We start from the raw sequence: 24,696 nt of genomic DNA, 5'->3' as shown, positions 1-24,696 counted from the left end.
TCACATCACACAAGAGTGTAATCTCTCCTGCAGGCGATGCCGCCTTTCTGCCGCCGCTGATGGCCTGGAACCAATCATGAGGCTTAAGCAATATCAGGAGATCATCATAGGGTGCAGTGCTTGTCACAGTGCGTATCTGGGAGGTAAGTGCTCTGTGCTTTCTTCTTATTTGACTGGGACAATAGAAAAGTGCCATCCAGTAGGGAACAATCTCTTTAAAATATGCAAAAAGCAGAATTGCATTTTTTTTAATCTGTTCAATAAAAGGCATAAAAAATAAAATCGCCTCCTTTTTTCCCCATATTTTAAATATAAACAAATAATAAAAAATTAAAGAAAAATAGTTTTGTCTTGTCCCTAATAGTCCAGACTATTAGAATATGATGCTATTTATGCTGCATGATTATAAAAGAGCAAAAATAATAGAGAAAATCTATTAGTAGTCATAGATTAGTGTCTCTTGGAGATGAGAACAAATCCCTGGGTGTCCATACAGGGGATGTAGCTCAGTGGTAGAGTGCATGCTTTGCATGTATGAGGCCCTGGGTTCAATCCCTGGCATCTCCATGTTTTGTGATACAAAAAGCTAGTAAAGTCTCCAAATATTCAGAAATCTGATACGTGTGAGTATACAGCGGCTCGTCTGTCTGGGTGTAACACAAAAACTGCACTCAGCACTAAATATCAGGTATTTGCTTTTGAAAATGTTATGCAGAGTGATTGTTGGACAGTAGGGGGCAGTGTAATCAGCACAATACACCTACATACATCACTAGAGAGGAGGAAATCAGTTTTCAGGACCAGCGGCCGCAACAGTTATTCTGTGGCCGCTGGACAGGAGCCCCCCAAACCTAATCCCACCTGCTGGTATATTATGTGAGTACTGTGTGCTATTAGTACAGTATTAGTATTTGATACGCTGCTGATTTTGCCAGTTTTCCCACCTACAAAGAATGGAGAGGTCTGTAATTGTTATCGTAGGTACACTTCACCTGTGAGAGACAGAATCTGAAAAGAAAACAGAAAATCACATTGTATTTTTACCCTTTAACGACCTTGGGTTTTTCCGTTTTTCTTTTTTTTATTTTTTGCCCCCCTTTGTCCCAGAGCCATAGACTTTTTATTTTTTCGTCAATATGGCCATGTGAGGGCTTATTTTTTGCGGGACAAGTTGTACTTTTAAATATTATTACTGGTTTTACCATATCGTGTACTGGAAAACGGGAAAAAAATCCAAGTGTGGTGAAACTGCAAAAAAAATGCAATTTCACAGTGTTTTTTTTTTTTTACCACGTTCACTGAATGCTAAAACTGACCGGCCATTATTATTCTCCAGGTCATTACGAGTTTGTAGATGCTCACCCCCATCTTGTTATATGCCCCCAATCCATGTATATATGGTTGCCCCCCATCCATGTATATATGCTGCCCTCCCCCAATCCATGTATATATGCTGCCCTCCCCCAATCCATGTATATATGCTGCCCTCCCCCAATCCATGTATATATGCTGTCCCCCCCCAGTCCATGTATATATGCTGCCCTCCCCCAATCCATGTATATATGCTGCCCTCCCCCAATCTATGTATATATGCTGCCCTCCCCCATTCCATGTATATATGCTCTTTCCCTCCCCCTCCCATTCCATGTATATATGTGACTCGCCCCCTGGGCCGTAGGGCACTCGGATCCGGGCAATAGGGGAACGATGGGGATAGTAGTGGCAACCCGGTCCGTGGCTCAGGGTGGTCAGACCAGTGGTAGTCCCTTTATAAGTTTTAAGAGATGGCCGACTACGCCACCCGTGAATTGCAGTTATTAGGAACCGCCGCTGCAAGGCAGACCGCTGGGGCTGATGATGTATGCAGCTGGGATGGTGTGACTCCCCACGGGAAGAGTGCGGCCCCAGAGCAGTGTAGTGGATGGTGGGAGTGATGTTGGCGAGAGTCCCGGTACCAATAGTGCTGGAGGCGCAAAGGAGCACACAGACAACAAGTTACAGTCCAGGGTCTTTACTCACAGTTCATTTGTTCCGGGTCACTTCTGTACAGGTAGTGACCACCCAAGCCGTGCTGCGTCCACCAGGTGTGGGGCTCGGTCAACTCCCAGGCAGCTCAGAAGTATGGCTCAGGACCCCCTTCAATCCTTCCTCTGGCCTGCCTCACCAGTGACCCACTTTTGTCCAGCTGCCTCGGACTTGTGCGGTTAAACATGGATCCCGTTCTCCGCTGTCCTTTATGGTGCCTTCCTAGCAGGTTTGATGAGGTGCTGCACCAATAAATGGTCACAGCCTCCGGTCTTTGGCTGAGGGTTGTTTCTCCTCCACCAACTTGGGATCCGGTACCCTTAATCTGCCTGACCCTTCACCCTGTATTCTCGTGGGTTATTAGGGTCCCTTCCACCTTCTTGTTCCTGAGCCCTTCTGTTTCTCTCTCTCTCTTCTTCTTTCCTGTTCCTTCTTCTACTCCTTTCTCGTGGAGCTGGGCTGAAAAGAAACCACAGCTCCCCTTCACCTCCTCTCTCTCTCCACTCCACTCTCTTCCTCGGCCTCTCCCTAGGCCCACTCTGGAGTAGAGCTCCTACAGAGCCTCTACTCCCTGTCTTATCCTCTCTCTGCACAGACTGACTGTCTGACTTCACTGTCTGTCCTAAGATGGTGCCCACCTCTTATACCTCCCTCTAGCCATGAGCCCAGGTGACCAGCAACCAATAGGCTCCTACCTACGCTCAGGAACCGTCCCCTATCTGCTCCTACATCACCGGGTATTCCTCCCCCCTTCCCAATCCACCCAGGGACATGGTCTGTCGTACCTGCATTTCTGTCTAATGGGGGTACCGTTGAGCTGTCCCTCGGAAATAGGGTGAGTGTGCTGTATGCAGCTAACTGAGCCCTGGTCCATACTCCATCCTTACCGGGGAGTGGAATATCACACCTCTGGCAGAGGTGCATTACCCCTGTAGCGGCCGAACCCTCGGGGCGCTACATTCCCCCCTGGTAAACCACAGCACGTCCTCGAGCTGGAACAGAGCAAAAACAATTAATTACAGGACATGCAAACTTTTTCAAAACTTTTCACATCAGGAAACAGGCAACACTGTTCAATTCCCTTTATGGGAAACGGTTTTCTTTTCTTGTCACACTATTATAAAACACATACTAATACTTCTGGAACTCTTTTGACATATAAACATTTTAGAAAACATTCACAACACTATTTAGCAGCATATAAAACTTATTCATATAAAACATTTGCAAGAAAACATTTTCAAAAACACATTCTTGGATCCTGGCTGCGGTGCAACTTCCGACCAGGTGTGCATTCTTCTTTTAAGTGCAGGAACCTTGGCAAACTTGTAAACATGAGGGACTCATTGTCCAGAGGTTGACGTGGTAGTCTTTTTATAAAACCAGTAGGGGGCGCTTTAGGAAGCGCAACTATTTACAGGGGATTGGCCGTTCCCAGTCCTCGGCCGGTTAAAAAGGGGGAGGGGAATGGCTGCTCACAGTCCTCAGCCTGGTAGGGGATGAGGGGCACACAGGTACCAGTCTCTTAACAGTCCCAACGGGGACCACACACTCTCTGGAAACAGTTCTTTTACCCCGACGGGTAGCTATTTACACACATGCTTTTGCTACTTACTAGTAGCGGTGTCCTCCATATGCTCCTTCTTCCTCCTCATCATACAGTTCTTCAGACCTGTCCGGGCCCTCTTGGCTCTCCTCATAGCCGTAGTGCTGTAGCTTCTCCTCGGTGAGCCGATGGACATGTAGGGCATATGGTCCTTTTGCGCCCTTGTGTCAGGTGAAGGTGACCACATCACCAGGGTAGAGGTCACGGCCACGGTGTCCCTCCGGTAGGTGGCTTTCAACGTCCCTGAGGGTTACAAAGACGTCGCCTGCCATTTCTGGGCCCCTGATGAAGCCCCAACCGTTCTCCATATGGAATTTGATTATGGTCCCGGTGATTCGGGGACCGCGGGCGGCCCGGGGGTTTTGACGGGCTTTGCGTTTTGGCTCCACGCTTTGGGCCTGGAGCCGCTTCTCCCTGACGCGCCTCTCCCGCCGTTCCTGTTCAAAGGTCACCAGTTGTTGCTGACAAACCTCCAGACGACGGATCGCGCCCGCCCGGGTCTCCTGAGTGAACCCTATCAAGTTCTCGCCGACGGGGTCCCACTCAAATTGGGCGTCTTCTAATGGGAGCGGGGTAAACTCTACGGGCTCCGTAACCGGTATCAGAGGCTCGCGCGGGGGCTGGGTTTTCCATGGCTGACCGCTGGTCAGTTCAGCCGGCCTCAGCCGGCCACTTCAGCGGCAGTCCATCCGGACCGGTATGATGGGCAAACAGGTCCACGCCCAGCGATGGTATAGTGGGGGGACCCGGTTTGGGAGCAGCGCCCGGGTGCACTCGGCCTTGCGACCAGGCCGGGGGTCTTTTGGTCACGTCTTGTGGCGGCCCAGCCCAGGAAGGGGGTGCCGGTGGGGTAGCGGCGCCCGGGTTAACCAGGCCTTGCGACCGGGCCGATGACGCTTCCTTCTTTACGACGCCTGGGGTCAAGGGGCGTGGTGTCGGGCGGGGCGCGGCCGCAGTGCTCGCCGCTTGAGGCCTAGCTGGGAGCAGTGGCGGCGCGGCAACGGGCGCGGTGAGTGGGGCTTCGGGTTCTGCGACGGGAGGCTGGGGCAGGCTTGCGGTTGCTGGGCCTGGGGTGGTGACGTCCCCTGTACCTGCCTGTCACGGGTGTGTTGCCACGAAGATCGTCACGAGTACACAGCCTGACTTCTCGCAGCTGACTTGTTGGTGCTTTGTGTTTTTTCGGCAGTGAAGGAGTTAATTCTCTCTCTCTCTGGGCTAGCTGAGGTCCAGCCTCGCCCAGCTGCAATCAATGCTTCTTTAGTGAGACTCCTTCATATTCCTGCAGGTCTGTTTGGGAGGTGTCGGTGAAAGCTTTTCATTCAGACTTACAGAGCGGATCGTGGTGTTTGGAGTTGCTGAGATAAGTGTATTTGGAAGTGTTTTTTCCCTTTCCTCGCTTTATCATTTATCTCCTTTCCCGTTGGTGTTCCCTCTGTTGTAGTTGTGTAGAAGTTGTATGCAAGGTGGTTTTGGTTTTTCCCTTGTACTGTCTCGTTCGTCTAAATACTGTGTGTGGGCATATTATTTCTGGTTCCCAATTGTTGTGATCGGGGTCCTTCTCAGGACTAGATTACTGAGGTGCAGGGATCCTCAGGAGGTAGGGGTTACGCTGGCGGCCTGGACCTCTGTACCTTTAACAGTACCTCCAGGTTGAGGGATTAGTCAGGGCCCCAGCTTAGGGTCAGCTTAGGCCCCCTACCTCCAGTATTCTGTGACAGTGTGACATTTTCACCGACCAACTTAGTTTTTCTCCAGCTACCATGGATCCAGTAGCCGGTCTAGCTCGGCAGTTGCAGAGTTTGTCCATGGGGCTGGCGGACGTTAGGTCCAAGGTTTTGCATCCTCTGGAGCAAGCCGGACCAGAACCTAAAGTAGCTCTCCCTGACAGGTTCACTGGGGGGCGGGACAAGTTTTTTGTTTTCCGGGAGGCATGCAAATTGTACTTTCGGCTGCGGCCTCGGTTATCGGGCAGCGAAGAACAAAGGGTGGGAATTGTCATCTCGCTCCTACAAGGGGACCCACAATCTTGGGCGTTCTCTCTTCCCCCAAGCTCCCCGGTTCTCCAGTCAGTGGATAGGTTTTTCGCTGCTCTGGGACTCGTATATGATGACCCAGATCGGATCTCCCTTGCTGAGTCTAAGTTACGTAGGATTCAGCAGGGAGATCGTCCGGCGGAGGAATTCTGTTCGGAGTTCCGTAGGTGGGCCACGGACACCCAGTGGAATGACCCGGCTCTTAGGAGCCAGTTTTGTCATGGTTTATCCGACAAATTACAGGATGTGTTGGCACAGTATGACTCTCCCGCGTCACTGGAAGCCGCTATGGCCCTTGCCATTCGCGTTGACAGACGGCTTCGGGAGAGGTGCGGGATAACTCTACCCCCTGTAATGTCTCCACCTCCTACAAGGTCCCCTCATATGGTGGTTCCCCTGGTCAGTCCGGAGGAGCCTATGCAATTAGGAGGGACATCATTTCGGGGAAGGGGACCGGTGGAGCGCCATAAGACAGGAAGGTGTTTCCTCTGCGGGAAAAAGGGACATTTTATTGGGGGGTGTCCATCCCGTCCCTTGCAGAGTAAAGAGTCGTCGAAAAAACTGTTGATCCCAGGTTGTGTGGTGGACGGCAATCTGGGAGTAGGTATTTCGTCCCTAGGTTCATCTCAGTTTCTCGTACCGGCGGAGGTGGTGGTGGGTGCGAGAACTGAGAGGATATCTGTTCTTCTGGATAGTGGGGCCGGGGCTAATCTGGTTGATGCTCGGTTTGCCCGGGTTCAAGGTATGCGATTGAGTGAGTTGGCTAAACCCATCCCCATATTCTCGATCGATGCCAGGCCTCTCGGTCAGGGAAGTTTTTTGCAAGCTGTGCATGGCGTAAAACTTCAAGTGGGGGCAATACATAAAGAACTGTTGTCTTGCTACGTGTTGGAGGGTCTTCCCACTCCTATAGTGTTGGGCCTTCCTTGGTTAGCTAAGCATAACCCGGTTATTAATTGGCAAACCAGAGAGATAAGCCAATGGAGTAAATTCTGTAATAAAAACTGCATGAACACGGTCATCGGTGCGGTTACTCCTTGGGTCTTACCTCCATTTCTGGCGGACTTTGAGGATGTATTCTCGGAGAATGGGTGTCAGGAACTACCTCCTCATCGCGAGTATGACTGTTCTGTAAAACTGCTCCCTGAGGCCAAGTTACCTAAAGCTAGGTTGTATAACCTTTCTGGTCCTGAGAGGCAGGCCATGAAGGATTATATTTCTGAAAGTCTGGCTAAGGGGCATATTAGACCTTCATCTTCACCGGTGGCCGCGGGGTTCTTCTTTGTTAAGAAGAAAGATGGAGGCCTACGCCCTTGCCTGGATTTCCGTGAACTTAATCGGATTACGGTCCGAGATCCGTATCCGCTCCCACTTATTCCCGATCTCTTTAATCAGATCGTGGGCGCCAAATGGTTCTCTAAGTTGGATCTCAGGGGGGCGTACAATCTGATTAGGATGAAGGAGGGGGATGAGTGGAAGACGGCTTTTAACACTCCGGAGGGGCATTATGAGAACCTTGTCATGCCATTCGGTCTGACTAATGCCCCGGCGGTGTTTCAACACTTTGTTAATGATATTTTTCGCCACCTGGTGGGACAGTTTGTTGTCATATATCTGGATGATATCTTAATTTACTCGCCGGATCTGGTGTCTCATCAGGAGCACGTTAGACAGGTGTTACAGATCTTGCGGGATAATAAACTGTATGCCAAGTGGGAAAAGTGTGTGTTCGCCGTACAGGAACTCCAGTTTTTAGGCTTCCTGGTTTCAGCGTCCGGTTTTCGTATGGACCCTGGGAAAGTGCGGGCAGTTCTTGAGTGGGATCGGCCGGAGAATCTTAAGGCACTACAACGTTTCCTGGGGTTTGCTAACTATTACCGGAAGTTCATTCGTAATTTCTCCTCCATGGTTAAGCCTCTCACAGACATGACTAAAAAGGGGACGGATTTTTCTAGGTGGTCTGACAAGGCTTGTCAAGCATTCTCCTCCTTGAAAAAATGTTTTGCCTCGGCACCCATACTCATTCAACCTGATGCGTCTCAGCCATTCTTTGTAGAGGTAGACGCTTCCGAGGTAGGGGTGGGAGCAGTATTGTCACAGGGTTCGTCCCCTGGTAAGTGGCATCCGTGCGCCTTTTTCTCTAAAAAATTGTCGTCCGCTGAGAGGAATTACGATGTCGGCAATAGGGAACTCTTGGCCATTAAGTTAGCTTTTGAGGAGTGGCGCCATTTTTTGGAGGGGGCAGTTCATCCGGTCACCGTCATCACCGATCACAAGAACCTGCTATATCTGGAGTCCGCTAAACGTCTGAATCCCAGACAAGCTAGGTGGTCATTGTTTTTTACCAGGTTTAATTTCGTCGTTACATATCGTCCTGGGTCTAAAAATGTAAAGGCGGATGCCTTATCTCGTAGTTTCCCTGGGGCCGGGAATACGGACGACCCGATTCCTATTCTTCAGGAGGGGGTGGTGGTTTCGGCAGTATGCTCTGAGCTGGAGGAGGAGATATTGGAGGCTCAGGGGGACGCCCCTGTTGGACCTCCGGGGAGACTGTTCGTTCCAGATCAGTTGCGACAAAAGGTGATCGAGGCACACCATAACTCAGTTTTTGCAGGACACCCGGGGAGTAAAGCAACTGTGGATCTCCTCTCGCGTCGGTTTTGGTGGCCTAACTTACATAAAGAGGTGGTAACTTTTGTCGCGTCCTGTGGGGTTTGTGCGCGCTCTAAGACCTCACATACCCGTCCGTCTGGGGCCCTTTTACCTTTGAAGATCCCGGAGCGTCCTTGGACTCATCTGTCTATGGACTTTATTACGGACCTCCCTCCGTCTTCGGGTAAAACGGTCATACTCGTTGTAGTGGACAGGTTCAGCAAGATGGCACATTTTATCGCTCTTCCGGCTCTCCCTAATGCTAAAACTCTTGCGCAGGTGTTCATTGGGGAGATTGTGAGGCTTCACGGGGTACCCTCCGAGGTGGTGTCTGATCGGGGGTCTCAGTTTGTGTCCAAGTTCTGGAAGGCGTTTTGTGCACGGCGGGGGATGCATTTGTCATTCTCGTCGGCTTTTCATCCTCAGACCAATGGTCAGACGGAACGTATGAACCAGAGCTTGGAGACATATCTTCGGTGTTTTGTGTCAGAGAACCAGGAGGACTGGGCTTCTTTCCTACCTCTGGCAGAGTTTGCTCTCAATAATAGGCGGAGCGAGTCCACTGGTAAGTCCCCGTTTTTTGGGGCATATGGTTTTCACCCCCAGTTTTGTACTTTCAGTAGGGGGGGCTCTTCGGGGGTTCCGGAGGAGGAACGATTTTCCTCATCTCTCGCTTCAGTATGGAGAGGGGTGCTGAAGAATCTGAATACTATGGGGAACCGATACAAACGTATGGCTGATAGGAGGAGAGTGTCTGGTCCGGACCTAAGTGTGAACGATCAGGTATGGTTGTCTACCAGGAATATTAAACTTAAGGTTCCCTCCTGGAAACTGGGTCCCAGGTTCATCGGGCCGTACAGAATCAGTTCTGTTATTAATCCGGTGGCATTCCGTCTTGACCTCCCCCCTACGTTTAAAATTCACAACGTGTTTCACAGATCATTGCTTAAGAGGTATGTGGCGCCGGTGGTACCGTCACCTTTACCTCCCCCTCCTGTGGTTGTCAATGGTAACTTGGAGTTCCAGGTATCGAGGGTCATTGATTCACGCTTTAATCGCCGGTCCCTTCAGTACTTGGTTCATTGGAAGGGGTATGGTCCTGAGGAGAGGATGTGGGTTCCTGCGTCGGATATTAACGCAGACCGATTAGTTCGGGCCTTCCACACGACTCACCCGAATAAACCTGGCCCTGAGGGTCCGGAGGCCCCTCGTAGAAGGGGGGGGTACTGTCACGGGTGTGTTGCCACGAAGATCGTCACGAGTACACAGCCTGACTTCTCGCAGCTGACTTGTTGGTGCTTTGTGTTTTTTCGGCAGTGAAGGAGTTAATTCTCTCTCTCTCTGGGCTAGCTGAGGTCCAGCCTCGCCCAGCTGCAATCAATGCTTCTTTAGTGAGACTCCTTCATATTCCTGCAGGTCTGTTTGGGAGGTGTCGGTGAAAGCTTTTCATTCAGACTTACAGAGCGGATCGTGGTGTTTGGAGTTGCTGAGATAAGTGTATTTGGAAGTGTTTTTTCCCTTTCCTCGCTTTATCATTTATCTCCTTTCCCGTTGGTGTTCCCTCTGTTGTAGTTGTGTAGAAGTTGTATGCAAGGTGGTTTTGGTTTTTCCCTTGTACTGTCTCGTTCGTCTAAATACTGTGTGTGGGCATATTATTTCTGGTTCCCAATTGTTGTGATCGGGGTCCTTCTCAGGACCAGATTACTGAGGTGCAGGGATCCTCAGGAGGTAGGGGTTACGCTGGCGGCCTGGACCTCTGTACCTTTAACAGTACCTCCAGGTTGAGGGATTAGTCAGGGCCCCAGCTTAGGGTCAGCTTAGGCCCCCTACCTCCAGTATTCTGTGACAGTGTGACACTGCCTCAGTCCTCACGGCTCCCTCCGCGGCGTCGCCTCCGGTCCTCTCTCCTCCTGCGCCGTCCTCAGAGGCAGGCAGACTCCGGGGTGCGGTTGAGGCCTGTCGCTGGTGGGTTTCGGCCTGCCGGGCCAGTTCCTCCTTCCACTCGATGAGCGCACCATGCTGCACTCGGACCATCCTCCGCTCCAGGTCCTCCAGTGCAGCTTGCGCACACTCCGGGTCTCTCGGGAGCCATGCCAGGATCTCTGCCAAGCTGCAGGGTGGTTCGGCTTGCAGCAGGCTCCGGGCCAACAGGTTGGTGCTGTTGAACGCGTCCATTCCCGGGTGTAGTCTGTCTAGGCTGATCCAGACCGCGCCCTGCCTCACAGTTTTCTTCTCTTCCCACCCCCATTGGGGGTGGTCCCGGGGCAACTTGGTGACAATCACTTTCAGGGGCAGCCCCCCAACCTTGATAGACATCTCCACAGCCGCACTCATGGCTGTTGGGGGTGGGCTCCTTCTTTGGCGCCATTCTGGGACCCGGCCCACGATGGGAGGCGGCCTCCTGTGGTCTTTTGGCGCGCACATTATGGCGCTCGTTCTTCTGTGGCGGGCGCCATTTTCAACACGGTCAATTTCAATAAAACAGTCTCTTTCTCTTCAGGCGCGCAGTACCCGTTGATAGCGGGCACAAAATCCTGCCGACTACGCCAAAGCTGACTCGCCCCCTGGGCCGTGGGGCACTCGGAATCGGGCAATAGGGAGACGATGGGGGTAGTAGTGGCGACCCGGTCCCGTGGCTCAGGGTGGTCAGACCAGTGGCAGTCTTTTAGATGTTTTAAGAGATGGCCGACTACGTCACCCGTGGATTGCGGTTATTAGGAACCGCCGCTGCAAGGCAGACCGCTGGGGCTGATGATGTATGCAGGTGGGATGGTGTGACTCCCCACGGGAAGAGTGCGGCCCCAGGGCAGTGTAGTGGATGGTGGGAGTCATGGTGGCGAGAGTCCCGGTACCAATAGTGCTGGAGGCGCAAAGGAGCACACAGACAACAAGTTACAGTCCAGGGTCTTTACTCACAGTTCATTTGTTCCGGGTCACTTCTGTACAGGTAGTGACCACCCAAGCCGTGCTGCGTCCACCATGTGTGGGGCTCGGTCAACTCCCAGGCAGCTCAGAAGTATGGCTCAGGACCCCCTTCAATCCTTCCTCTGGCCTGCCTCACCAGTGACCCACTTTTGTCCAGCTGCCGCGGACTTGTGCGGTTAAACGTGGATCCGGTTCTCCGCTGTCCTTTATGGTGCCTTCCTAGCAGGTTTGATGAGGTGCTGCACCAATAAATGGTCACAGCCTCCGGTCTTTGGCTGAGGGTTGTTTCTCCTCCACCAACTTGGGATCCGGTACCCTTAATCTGCCTGACCCTTCACCCTGTATTCTCGTGGGTTCTTAGGGTCCCTTCCACCTTCTTGTTCCTCAGCCCTTCTGTTTCTCTCTCTCTCTTCTTCTTTCCTGTTCCTTCTTCTTCTCCTTTCTCGTGGAGCTGGGCTGAGAAGAAACCACAGCTCCCCTTCACCTCCTCTCTCTCTCCACTCCACTCTCTTCCTCGGCCTCTCCCTAGGCCCACTCTGGAGTAGAGCTCCTACAGAGCCTCTACTCCCTGTCTTCTCCTCTCTCTGCACAGACTGACTGTCTGACTTCACTGTCTGTCCTAAGATGGTGCCCACCTCTTATACCTCCCTCTAGCCATGAGCCCAGGTGACCAGCAACCAATGGGCTCCTACCTACGCTCAGGAACCTTCCCCTATCTGCTCCTACATCACCGGGTATTCCTCCCCCCTTCCCAATCCAGCCAGGGACATGGTCTGTCGTACCTGCATTTCTGTCTAATGGGGGTACCGTTGAGCTGTCCCTCGGAAATGGGGTGAGTGTGCTGTATGCAGCTAACTGAGCCCTGGTCCACACTCCATCCTTACCTGGGAGTGGAATACCACACCTCTGGCAGAGGTGCAATACCCCTGTAGCGGCCGAACCCTCGGGGTGCTACATATGCTCTTTCCCTCCCCCCTCCCATTCCATATATATATGCTCTTTCCCTCCCCCCTCCCATTCCATGTATATATGCTCTTTCCCTCCCTCCTCCCATTCCATGTATATATGCTCTTTCCTTCCCCCCTCCCATTCCATATATATATGCTCTTTCCCTCCCCCCTCCCATTCCATGTATATATGCTCTTTCCCTCCCCCTCCCATTCCATGTATATATGCTCTTTCCTTCCCCCCTCCCATTCCATGTATATATGCTCTTTCCTTCCCCCCTCCCATTCCATGTATATATGCTCTTTCCCTCCCCCTCCCACTCCATATATATATATGCTCTTTCCTTCCCCCCTCCCATTCCATGTATATATACTCTTTCCCTCCCTCCGCCCATTCCATGTATATATGCTCTTTCCCTCCCCCCTCCCATTCCATGTATATATGCTATTTCCTTCCCCCCTCCCATTCCATGCATATATGCTCTTTCCTTCCCCCCTCCCATTCCATGTATATATGCTCTTTCCCTCCCCCCTCCCATTCCATGTATATATGCTCTTTCCCTCCCCCTCCCATTCCATGTATATATGCTCTTTCCCTCCCCCCTCCCATTCCATGTATATATGCTCTTTCCTTCCCCCCTCCCATTCCATGTATATATGCTCTTTCCCTCCCCCCTCCCATTCCATGTATATATGCTCTTTCCCTCCCTCCTCCTGACTCACCCCCTGGGCCATGTTGTGTAGCGTTGCGCACGCGGGGAATACCCGGAGCCGGATCCGATGGGGGTAGTAGTCTTCGTGTGGCGGTGACCCGGTCCGTGCCCAGGGTGGTCAAACTAAGTGGCAGTTATTGGTATGATGGTATTAGTGTCCGACTACGCCACCCGTTGAATGCGGCTATGAAGCCGCCGCTGCAGGGCAGTCCGCTGAGGCCGGTGGTATGGATGTGCAGCGTGGATGGTATAACCCCCAACGGGAGGGGTATGGCCTCAGGGCAGAGGATGAGAATGATGTTGGGAGAGATGGTGTGTATGTCCCAGCACTGATGGTACCGGTGCGACAAGGAATCACTGAGACTTGCAATTGCAGTTTTCACAGCTTTACTCACAGTTCTTTATCCGGTCCCTTGTGCACAGTTAGGACCACCCGAGCCGTGCTGCGTCCACCAGGTGCGGGACTCGGCCAACTCCCAGGCAGTTCCAGAGCGTGGTCCTGAGCTCCCCTCTCTTCCTTCCTACTGGCCGTCCCCACCAGGGATCCACCTTTGTCCAGCTCCCTCGGGCCTTCTAGTGGTGAAACCTTTCCCGGTTTCCCTGACCCTATATGGTATGCCTTCCTGGTAGATATGGCGAGGGGTCGCGCCAAAACTTGTCCACGACCTCCGGTTCCTGGCTAAGGATAATTGGCCTCCACCAGTTTGGGATCCGGCACCCTGTTCTGCCAACCCTTCACCCGTTATTCCGTGGGATCTTAGGGTTCCCTCTTTTCCTGCGTCTCTGGGCCTTTCCTGGTGTTTCTGTTCCTTCTTCCTCTTACTTCTCTCTCTCTCTCTCTCTGCTTCAGGCCTCCACTCCAGGCCTGGCTCTGGAGCTGGGCCCAGACTGAGCCACAGCTCCCTGTCAGCCCTCTCTGGCTGAGCTCCTCTCTGAACAGACAGACCCTGTCCTAAGATGGTGCCCACCTTATATACTCCCTTCTGACACCCGAGCCCAGGTGACCAGCACCCAATGGGCTCCTACCTATGCCCAGAGTCCCTCCCCTGTCTGCTCCTACACCACTGGGATGTTCCTCCCCCCCCCACTCCAGCCAGGGACAGAAGCTGTCGTACCTGCACATCTATCTGGTGGGAGTACCGTTGATCTGTCCCCCGGAAATGGGGTGAGTGTAGTGCATGCAGCTAACTGAGCCCAGTTCCACACTCCATCCTTACCCGGGAGTGGAATACCACACCTCTGGTCTGAGGTGCAATACCCCTGTAGCAGCCGAGTCCTCGGGGTGCTACATTCCCCCCTGGTAAACCACAGCACGTCCTCGGGCTGGAAAAGAGCAAAAGCAAATTAAAACATACAAAAATTTTAAAGTGTACACTCATGTAGCACCCTGAGGATTCGGCTGCTACAGGGGTATTGCACCTCAACCCAGAGGTGTGATATTCCACTCCCGGGTAAGGATGGAGTGTGGAACTGAGCTAGTAGGCTGCATGCACTACACACATCCCATTTCCGGGGAACAGACCGATGGTACTCCCACTAGAGAAATGTGCAGGTACGACAGTGTCTGTTCCTGGCTGGAGTGGGAGGGGGGTGGAACATCCCAGTAGTGTAGGGGCAGATAGGGGGAGCAGCCTGGGTAAAGTTAGGAGCTCATTGGGTGCTGGTCACCTGAGCTCACACATAGAGGGAGTATATAAGGTGGGCACCATCTTAGATCAGGGTCAGTCTGTGAGACGTCAGTCAGTCAGTCAGCCTGTGAGTCAGTCAGACAGTCTGTCTGAGAGCCTGAGAAGCAGAGCAGAGGAGAAGAGAGAGAGACCCAGAGGCGCAGAGGGGACCCCAAGAGCCCATAAGAGAGCTAATAGGGTGAAGGGTCGGCAACAGGGTACCGGATCCCAAGCTGGCAGAGGCTACAGCACACCTTAGCCAGGAACCGGAGGTCGTGGGCAGGATCTGCCACGATCACCCACTAAATCCACCCGGAAGGCAGACCAAGAATAGGGTCAGGGAGCCCAGAGGAGGCTTGACCAACAAGAGGCCCGAGGGAGCCGGACTTAGGTGGATCCCTGGTGGGAACGGCCAGAAGAAGGGAGAGACAGAAAGGAGCTCAGGACCACACTCCGGAGTTGCCTGGGAGTTGACCGAGTCCAGGACCTGGTGGACGCAGCACGGCTTGGGTGGTCACTGCTGTACACAGTGACCCGAGCAACACCAGTAAGTAAAACCCTGGAACTGCATTTTATGCCTCTGAGTCTCCTTGCTGCACCTTCACAACCACCATCCTCCACGGCTGACCCCCTGAGGCTATACCCCTCCCGTTGGGGGTTATACTACCTAAGCTGCACTCACATCATCAGCCTCAGTGGACCCTGCTGCAGCGGCGGCCGTATTGACCGCAAATCAACGGGTGGCGTAGTCGACACAAAGAACTAATAACATCTGTAGGACTGCCACACACTGAGCTTGACACCCTGGGCACGGACCGGGTCACAGCCACTCGGAGACTACAACCCCCATCTGATCCGGCTCCGGGTATCCCTAACAGCACTGGCCCAGGGGGCGCGTCAACTTTGGCGTAGTCGGCAGGATAACGTGCCCGCAACAACCAGGTACTGCGTGCCTGAAGAAAAGTTCACCGTTACCTTAAAAAGAAGTCTCCCGCCGGTTCCGGAGGGTCCCCGCCAACGGACCCCATCACAGGTCGTTTCCCGCCGGTTGTCCGCCATTTGCAGCTTTTTCCCACCATCAATGGAGTTTCCCGCCACTGGGAGACGATTCCCGCCATTTCCAAAGATTTCCCGCCTTGGAAGAGCGGACGCCATTATGGGCGTGCCAGAGGGTGGCAAGAGGCCACCTCCCATCGTGGGCCAGGTCGAAGAATGGCGCCAAAGGCGGAAACCGCGCCCACCAACAGAGACTGTGATGCTGGAAGTGTCCATCAGCGTAAGAGAACTGCCCCTGGAACTGAAGTTGCCCCGGGACCACCCTCGATGTGGGCGGAGACAGAACAAGAGAGCAAAGATGGGTGTCGCCTGGAGGAGTCTGGAGAGAGCGCACCCGGAGACAAGACGTCTGGAAGAGAGTCCAGAGAGAGCCTACCCGGAGATGGAGGGAGAGTCAGGCAGCACCGACCCAGTGGTCAGGAGCCTGTTGCAGGTCGCCACTCCAGAAGGCCTGCTGGAGATCCTAGCACAGCTCCCCCGAGACCGGGAGTGTGCACAGACCGCGTTGGAGGGCCTCGCACGGAGGATGGCCCGGGTACAGCGAGAGACGTTGGCGGAGTGGAGCCGAGAGATGGCCCAGCAGACCGAAACCCGTCAGCGGAGCACGCCACCCGAGACGAGGAGACAGACCGCCTCTGAGGATGGCGCAGGAGGAATGAAGGCAGGAGACGGCGCCGAGAAGGGAGCTAAACGGACGGAGGCAGGTAAAGGGGACGTCTCTACCCCGAGCCGGGAAACCGCGTGCCTGCCCCAGCTCCCCGTCGCAGAGCCCGAAATTCCCCCTGCCGTGCCCGTCGCTGCATCGTCACCGCCGCCGACTAGGCCTCAACCGGAAACCGCGGCCGCGGCCCCTGTGACGTCACACGCCTCGACCTCGAGCGTGGCCAAGCAGGAAATACCACCGGCCTGGTCGCAAGGCCTAGTACCTCCGGGCGCCGCAATACCAACAGCGCCCCCTACCTCCGCGGAGCCACCGGCCTGGTCGCAGGGCCGAGTAACCACGGGCGCCGCCGTTCTTACGGTGCCCTTTTCCTTTAGCGTGCCCCAAGCCTGGTCGCAAGGCCTGGTCAACCCGGGCGCTGCTACCACCACAGCGCCCATAGCACCTAAAGTACCGCACCTGGGTGAGGACCTGTTCGCCCAGCATACGTGCCCGGATGGGCAGCCCTTCATATGGCCCCAGGAGTACATTCAGCTGGAACTCCAGAGAGCAAGGCCCATGTGCGAGCCCCTGATTCCGGCTCCGAAGCCTGTAAAGAGGACCTCACCCCCGCTAGAGGAGGCACAGTTTGAGTGGGACCCCACCAGAGAAGACCTCATGGGGTTCACTCAGGAGACTCGGGCGGCCGCAGCAGAGCGTGCAGAGTGCTGCCGGCAGCAGCTCGAGGTCTTCGAGAGGGAGCGGAGAGAGAGGCGGGTCCGGGAACAGCAAGCGCAGATAAGGAGCGCGGAGCAGAAGAGCCGGACCAGGAGGAATCCCCGTGCAGCACATGGTCCCCCTTCCACCGGGACTGTGATAAAATTCAATATGCAGCACGGATGGGGCTTTATCAGAGACCATCAGACCCCCGGCGACGTCTTTGTAACCCGCAGAGACGTAGAAAGCCATCTGCCGGAGGGACACAGAGGTCGTGACCTGTATGTAGGGGACGAGGTCACCTTCACCCGGCACAAGTGTGCCAAAGGGCCCTGCGCCCTCCATGTGCATCGCCTGATGGAGGAGGAGCTGCGGTGTGAGGAGGAGCAAGAGGGCCCGGACGGGTCTGAAACTGAAACCAACCAACAAGAAAGAGCAGGAGGACGCCGTCGTTGAAGTACGGTAGAGAGAGACTGTACATAGTTACCCGTCAGGGTATAAGAACTGTTCTAGTTAAAATATAGTCCCCGTTGGGACCAGCCAATTGAACTGAAACCCGTGTGTCCCTATTCCCACTGACCGAGGACTGAGAGCGGTCATTCCCCCCTAATACCTGGCCGAGGACTGAGAGCGGCCATATTTCTCCTTGTATATAGTTGCGCTTCCTAAAGCGCCCCCTACCGGTTTTATAGGAAACTGTTTTCTTCCAAAAGAGACTGTCGCACATTACCCGGTCACAAGTTGCACAGTGACCGAAGGAACCAGAAACAAGAATGTTATTTATATGAAAAGTTTATTGCTGATATATATATATGATGTTTTCTATGTTTATGTTTATGAAAAAATTGTATGTTTTGGATGTTTATATTTTACAGCCCGAGGACGTGCTGTGATTTACCAGGGGGGAATGTAGCACCCTGAGGATTCGGCTGCTACAGGGGTATTGCACCTCAACCCAGAGGTGTGATATTCCACTCCCGGGTAAGGATGGAGTGTGGAACTGAGCTAGTAGGCTGCATGCACTACACACATCCCATTTCCGGGGAACAGACCGATGGTACTCCCACTAGAGAAATGTGCAGGTACGACAGTGTCTGTTCCTGGCTGGAGTGGGAGGGGGGTGGAACATCCCAGTAGTGTAGGGGCAGATAGGGGGAGCAGCCTGGGTAAAGTTAGGAGCTCATTGGGTGCTGGTCACCTGAGCTCACACATAGAGGGAGTATATAAGGTGGGCACCATCTTAGATCAGGGTCAGTCTGTGAGACGTCAGTCAGTCAGTCAGCCTGTGAGTCAGTCAGACAGTCTGTCTGAGAGCCTGAGAAGCAGAGCAGAGGAGAAGAGAGAGAGACCCAGAGGCGCAGAGGGGACCCCAAGAGCCCATAAGAGAGCTAATAGGGTGAAGGGTCAGCAACAGGGTACCGGATCCCAAGCTGGCAGAGGCTACAGCACACCTTAGCCAGGAACCGGAGGTCGTGGGCAGGATCTGCCACGATCACCCACTAAATCCACCCGGAAGGCAGACCAAGAATAGGGTCAGGGAGCCCAGAGGAGGCTTGACCAACAAGAGGCCCGAGGGAGCTGGACTTAGGTGGATCCCTGGTGGGAACGGCCAGAAGAAGGGAGAGACAGAAAGGAGCTCAGGACCACACTCCGGAGTTGCCTGGGAGTTGACCGAGTCCAGGACCTGGTGGACGCAGCACGGCTTGGGTGGTCACTGCTGTACACAGTGACCCGAGCAACACCAGTAAGTAAAACCCTGGAACTGCATTTTATGCCTCTGAGTCTCCTTGCTGCACCTTCACAACCACCATCCTCCACGGCTGACCCCCTGAGGCTATACCCCTCCCGTTGGGGGTTATACTACCTAAGCTGCACTCACATCATCAGCCTCAGTGGACCCTGCTGCAGCGGCGGCCGTATTGACCGCAAATCAACGGGTGGCGTAGTCGACACAAAGAACTAATAACATCTGTAGGACTGCCACACACTGAGCTTGACACCCTGGGCACGGACCGGGTCACAGCCACTCGGAGACTACAACCCCCATCTGATCCGGCTCCGGGTATCCCTAACAGCACTGGCCCAGGGGGCGCGTCACTCACATGTAAGACATATCAACTTTCAATCATCCCTTTATGGGAGGTACTTTTCTCTTTTAACGTTACAGGTATAAAACATTACGGAAACATTATCAGACTTTCTTCACATACTTATAAAATACCATTAACTCTTTTAGCATCATATAAAACTTTTTCATATAAAATATTCTTGACCAACACGTTCTTGATCTCTGGCCACCGTGCAACTTGTGACCAGGTAAAGTGCAACAGTCACTAGTTCCAAAGTAGAAAAGCAGTTCTTCTATAAAACCAGTAGGGGGCGCTTTAAGAAGCGCAACTATTTACAGGGTGGCCGCTCTCAGTCCTCGGCCAGTGGGAATAGGGGAATGGCTGCTCACAGTCCTCAGCCTGGTACGGGATTAGGGGCACACAGGTAACAGTTCACATAATCACCAATTTTACGACAGTTCTTGTACCCCGACGGGTAACTATATACAGCTCTTTGTTCATGCTACTTCCCTTCAGTAGCTATGTCCTCTCCGTGCTCCCTCCTGAGGGTAGTCTTCAGACCCGTCCGGGTCCTCTTGGCTTTCCTCATACTGCATCTCCTCCTCAGTCAGCCGGTGTACGTGAAGGGCGTACGGTCCTTTAGCACACTGATGCCGGGTGAAGGTGACCTCGTCACCTGAGTAGAGTATTCCAGATTTCGTTTCGGCTCCAGAAATTCTGCAATCTGCAACTGGGGAATCAAATTAATTATTTGTGACGTAATAGTAGAGAAGATATCTGGCACCACCTCTGCTTTAACTAGACTTTCCCTTCGATATGGTGAAACTCCTGGATATATGGTGGTGCATGTCCAAGTGAACAATCAAATAGTGCAAAAGCCAAAGTAAAGGTAGCACTCACCAATGGTTCCAAAGATGTCCTTTATTTGTACTCACAGTACATATTAACTAGCGGCATCGGACGGAGGTTCCTGAGGGTGTGCGGGGGAGTGAGAGAGAGGACGACGGCCGTTTCGCTCCCTTCCGGAGCTTCAATGGGTCCCAGGGAGGCCTCAGGTGTGGGATCTATCTTCTTCCTCTCCGGGCAGGCAAGGCTAAGGTGACCTGCTTGGTCACAAGTATAGCACTTACGGGAGTCAAATGCAGTCAAGGTGCTGGCAGATGGGGCAGAAGCCACTGAGGGCCAGGTGGCTGGAAGACTGGGGGCGGCTGTAGGCTTACCCCTCTTGCAGATGGCGGCGGCTGACTTCCGCACCTCTGGTGTACAGTTGGCCTCATAGGCCTCTGCGATCTGGGCTGCCTTGGCGGCCTCCCTTGGCTCCCGGTCCAGCACAAACTGTTGCACTTCCACTGGGCAAAGACAAAGAAACTGGTCCATCACCATCAGATCCTTCAGGTCCTCAAAGGTGGTGACTGACAGTCCTCGGACCCACTGTTCAGCTGGTCCTGAGTCCATCCACCACATCACTGTAACTATCATGTGGTCCACATTGGAGGGCTCTGAACTTTTTCCGGTAAACCTCCGGAGCCAACTGGTACTTTTTTAATCAGGGCCTGCTTGATGGCCTCATAGTCTCCATCGTGCTCTCGAGGGAGAGAAGCAAACACCTCCAGAGCTGTTCCTCTGAGCCCTGGAGTTAGGTACCTTGCCCACTGGTCCGCGGGCAGCTGATACTATCTGCAGGGTTTTTCAAACCCGTGCAGAAATATATCCAAGTCTCCATCCTTTTCCATTACAGGAAAATGCTCCGAATGGGGTTTAAAGCTGTTAGTGATATTGGACTCACGGATCTGCAGGGTGGATGGCTCCTTCTGAATCCGGGCTAGCTTCAGCTGGTGCCGCTGCTCATCTTGCCACTTTCGCTCAGCAGTCTCTCGCTCGGCTTGGGCCTGACGCTCATCAGCCTCTCGCTCGGCTTGGGCCTGACGCTCAGCAGCCTCTCGCTCCTTGAATTTCAGGATTAGCTGCAGTTGTCCATCACGTTCATCTGCGGCGAGCAGCTCCAAGGCCATGTGCAGGTGGGATTTCACACTACTCTGGCTGCGGGTCTGGCTGGCAATCACAGGTGGGGCCCCTGCAGCAGCGCCATCCGGGCCTTGGCTGGCCACCCCATCATCAGGGCTCTGCTGTCGAACGGGCTCTGCAGCACCTTGCAACAGTTCAGCAATCATTTGGGCCTTGTTTTTGCCTGTGGAGTCAATCTGTCTTAGCTCACAGAGAGCAGTGATAGTGTCCTATGACTGCTGGTGATACCAGGGCTCTCAACGTGTAGGCATTATTGCCAAATAAAAGATAGGACAGAAAAACAAGAGAAGGGAGGGGATGCAACTGCTACTCATATAGTAATGTCCCAGATAAAAAATATTAAAACACTGAGTCTGATTTCTTAAAACTCTGCACAGAATTCTCGCAAGAACTGTGCAAGTTTTCAGTGACAGTAATGATTGCTCAATCCAGTCACTGATGTTCTGTAATATCCCACCGCTGCCACCAATTTGTCACATATTCCACAGAGACGACACCAGGGAGATCACACAATGTCTCACCGTGCCGTCACTCTGTCAGAATTTCATCAGGGAACCGCGAGCACACGTCCCCACTACTCACTATGGAGGTATCGGCAAGTGACCAGTGAGCATATGGTGTCACACCTCTGCATTCCAACGCATGGAATATGCATATACGCCCCATACGGTGACTGTCAGCTTCACGATAGCTCAATTATTAATATTATTCGCTGCCACCACCGGCCGAGTTTCAAGTATAATACAGGCCTGGCCGGACACCTGCGTTCTGGTAGCGTATGGCTTCGAGGAAGGGAATGATTACAGGACAAAGAAACAGAGTGATTAAATTTTAAATTTCATCCAAAAGGGAGGCAGTGTTTAGGAAAAATATACGAAAGATTTTACAAAAGGAGACAATACAATACATAAGCAGTTACACAAAATAATAAGGAAGAAGAGACTTACTATAAGATCGCTGAGACGATTCAATATACAGTGGGTATGGAAAGTATTCAGACCCCTTAAAATTTTTCACAGAGATTCGGAACACGCTGTGGAGACAGGACCTGCGGCCAGCGGGGAACAAGGAGAGGTATTTGATTATTATTATTTTTTCTGTATGGAGCATTATATGGGGCCATACTGTATGGAGCATTATATGGGGCCCATACAGTATGGAGTAATACAGTGGATACGGAAAGCATTCAGACCCCTTTTACATTTTTCACTCTTTGTTTCATTGCAGCCATTTGGAAAATTCTAAAAAGTTCATTTTTTTTTCTCATTAAAGTACACTCTGCACCCCATCTTGACTGAAAAAAATCAGAAATGTAGAAATTTTTGCAAATTTATTAAAAAAGAAAAACTGAAATATCACACGGTCTTAAGTATTCAGACCCTTTGCTCAGACACTCATATTTAAGTCACATGCTGTCCATTTCCTTGTGATCCTCCTTGAGTTGGTTCTACTCCTTCATTGGAGTCCAGCTGTGTTTAATTAAACTGATAGGACTTGATTTGGAAAGGCACACACCTGTCTATATAAGACCTCACAGCTCACAGTGCATGTCAGACCAAATGAGAATCATGAGCACAAAGGAACTGCCCAAGGAGCTCAGAGACAGAATTGTAGCAAGGCACAGATCTGGCCAAGGTTACAAAATAATTTCTGTATTACTCAAGGTTCCTAAAAGCACAGTGGCCTCATAATCCTTAAATGGAAGAAGTTTGGGACCACCAAAAGTCTTCCTAGACCTGGCCGTCCAGCCAAACTGAGCAATCGTGGGTGAAGAGCCCTGGTGAGAGAGGTAAAGAAGAACCCCAAGATCACTGTAGCTGAGCACCAGAGATGCAGTAGGGAGATGGGAGAAAGTTTTACAAAGTCAACTATCACTGCAGCCCCCCACCAGTCGGGCCTTTATGGCAGAGTGGCCCGACAGAAGCCTCTCCTCAGTGCAAGACATATGAAAGCCCGCATAGAGTTTGCTCAAAAACACATGAAGGACTCCTAGACTATGAGAAATAAGATTCTCTGGTCTTATGAGACAAAGATAGAACTTTTTGGTGATAATTCTAAGCAGTATGTATGGAGAAAAACAGGCACTGTTCATCACCTGCCCAATACAATCCCAACAGTGAAACATGGTGGTAGCAGCATCATGCTATGGAGATGTTCTTCAGCTGCAGGGACAGGACGACTGGTTGCAATTAAAGGAAACATGAATGCGGCCAAGTACAGAGATATCCTGGATGAAAACCTCTTCGAGAGTGCTCTGGACCTCAGACTTGGCCGAAGGTTCACCATCCAACAAGACAATAACTCTAAGCACACAGCTAAAATAACAAAGGAGTGGCTTCAGAACAACTCTGTGACCATTCTTGACTGGCCCAGCCTGAGCCCTGACCTAAATCCAATTGAGCATCTCTGGAGAGACCTGAAAATGGCTGTCCACCAACGTTCACCATCCAACATGACGGAACTGGAGAGGATCTGCAAGGAAGAATGGCAGAGGATCCCCAATTACAGGTGTGAAAAACTTGTTGCATCATTCCCAAGAAGACTCATGGCTGTACTTGCTCAAAAGGGAGCTTCTACTGAATACTGAGCAAAGGGTCTAAAGACTTGCGACCATGTGATATATCAGTTTTTCTTTTTTAATAAATTTGCAAAAATTTCTACATTTCTGTTTTTTTCAGTCAAAATGGGGTGCAGAGTGTACTTTAATGAGAAAAAAATTAACTTTTTAGAATTTACCAAATGGCGGCAATGAAACAAAGAGTGAAAAATTTAAAAGGGGTCTGAATACTTTCCGTATCCACTGTATTGCTCCATACTGTATGGGCCCCATATAATGCTCCATACAGTATGGCCCCATATAGTGCTTTATACAGTATGGGCCCCATATAGTGCTCCATACAGAAAAAAAAAAAAATCAAATACCTCTCCTTGTTCCCCACTGGCCGCAGGTCCTGTCTCCACAGCGTGTTCCGGCTCTCTGCACTGTGAATGCTCAGCAGAGGGGGCGCTGTAGTGATCGCGCCCTCTGCCCTGAGAGGTCACAGAGTCGTAAGACACCGGAACTGCGGAGGAAAGTGGAGAGATGAGTATCGCGAGCAGTTTAAAGCAATGTGTGACGCGGTTCCAGCGCCCGTGCTGTACAGCTCTGCCAGCTGTATAGTGGCCGCTTCCGGGTACTGCACACCTGACCCTATTCATATGTATAGAGTGGATCTGCAGTACCCAGCTGTGGCCACTATGCAGTTGTCGGCACTGTGCTATTCCAGTCTGCAAATAATCACATCCAACCAGCACCAAGAACATTGCGCGTGCCAGGGGTCGCGTCCCCATTAATCTGATATTGGTTGCCTATCCTAAGGGTAAGCCATCAATATAAGAGTGCTGGACATCCCCTTTAACTGTTGCCACTACCCCTATACCAACTAATGGTAAATCCCTCCCTCACTTATCATTATGTGCTGCTAATGTTACGTAACTACATTCTATATAGTAAAGTCACAACCAGACATAGAGATGGTAAATATTATTTATTTTTAGGAATATTTGGACAAATAATGGAATATATGAGGATATCATAGTCTGGGGTGCAGCTGTTATCAGCATCACTGCACATGATGGAAT

General features: G+C 52.1%; 1 non-coding gene across 1 annotated transcript; it reads left to right on the top strand.

Moving 5' to 3' along the window:
- The first annotated feature begins 495 nt into the window (after window positions 1–495).
- Window positions 496–567, top strand: TRNAA-UGC (transfer RNA alanine (anticodon UGC)). The gene has a single exon. It is a non-coding gene; the product is annotated as a tRNA-Ala (tRNA).
- The last annotated feature ends 24,129 nt before the right edge of the window (window positions 568–24,696 follow it).

This window comes from Phyllobates terribilis, unplaced genomic scaffold, assembly GCF_046119375.1.
Source record: "Phyllobates terribilis strain yellow unplaced genomic scaffold, ASM4611937v1 Scaffold_4__5_contigs__length_816908805, whole genome shotgun sequence".
Lineage (NCBI taxonomy): Eukaryota > Metazoa > Chordata > Amphibia > Anura > Dendrobatidae > Phyllobates > Phyllobates terribilis.
Note: the sequence above shows the minus strand (reverse complement) of the source record. Positions and strands in the feature narration are given on the sequence as shown.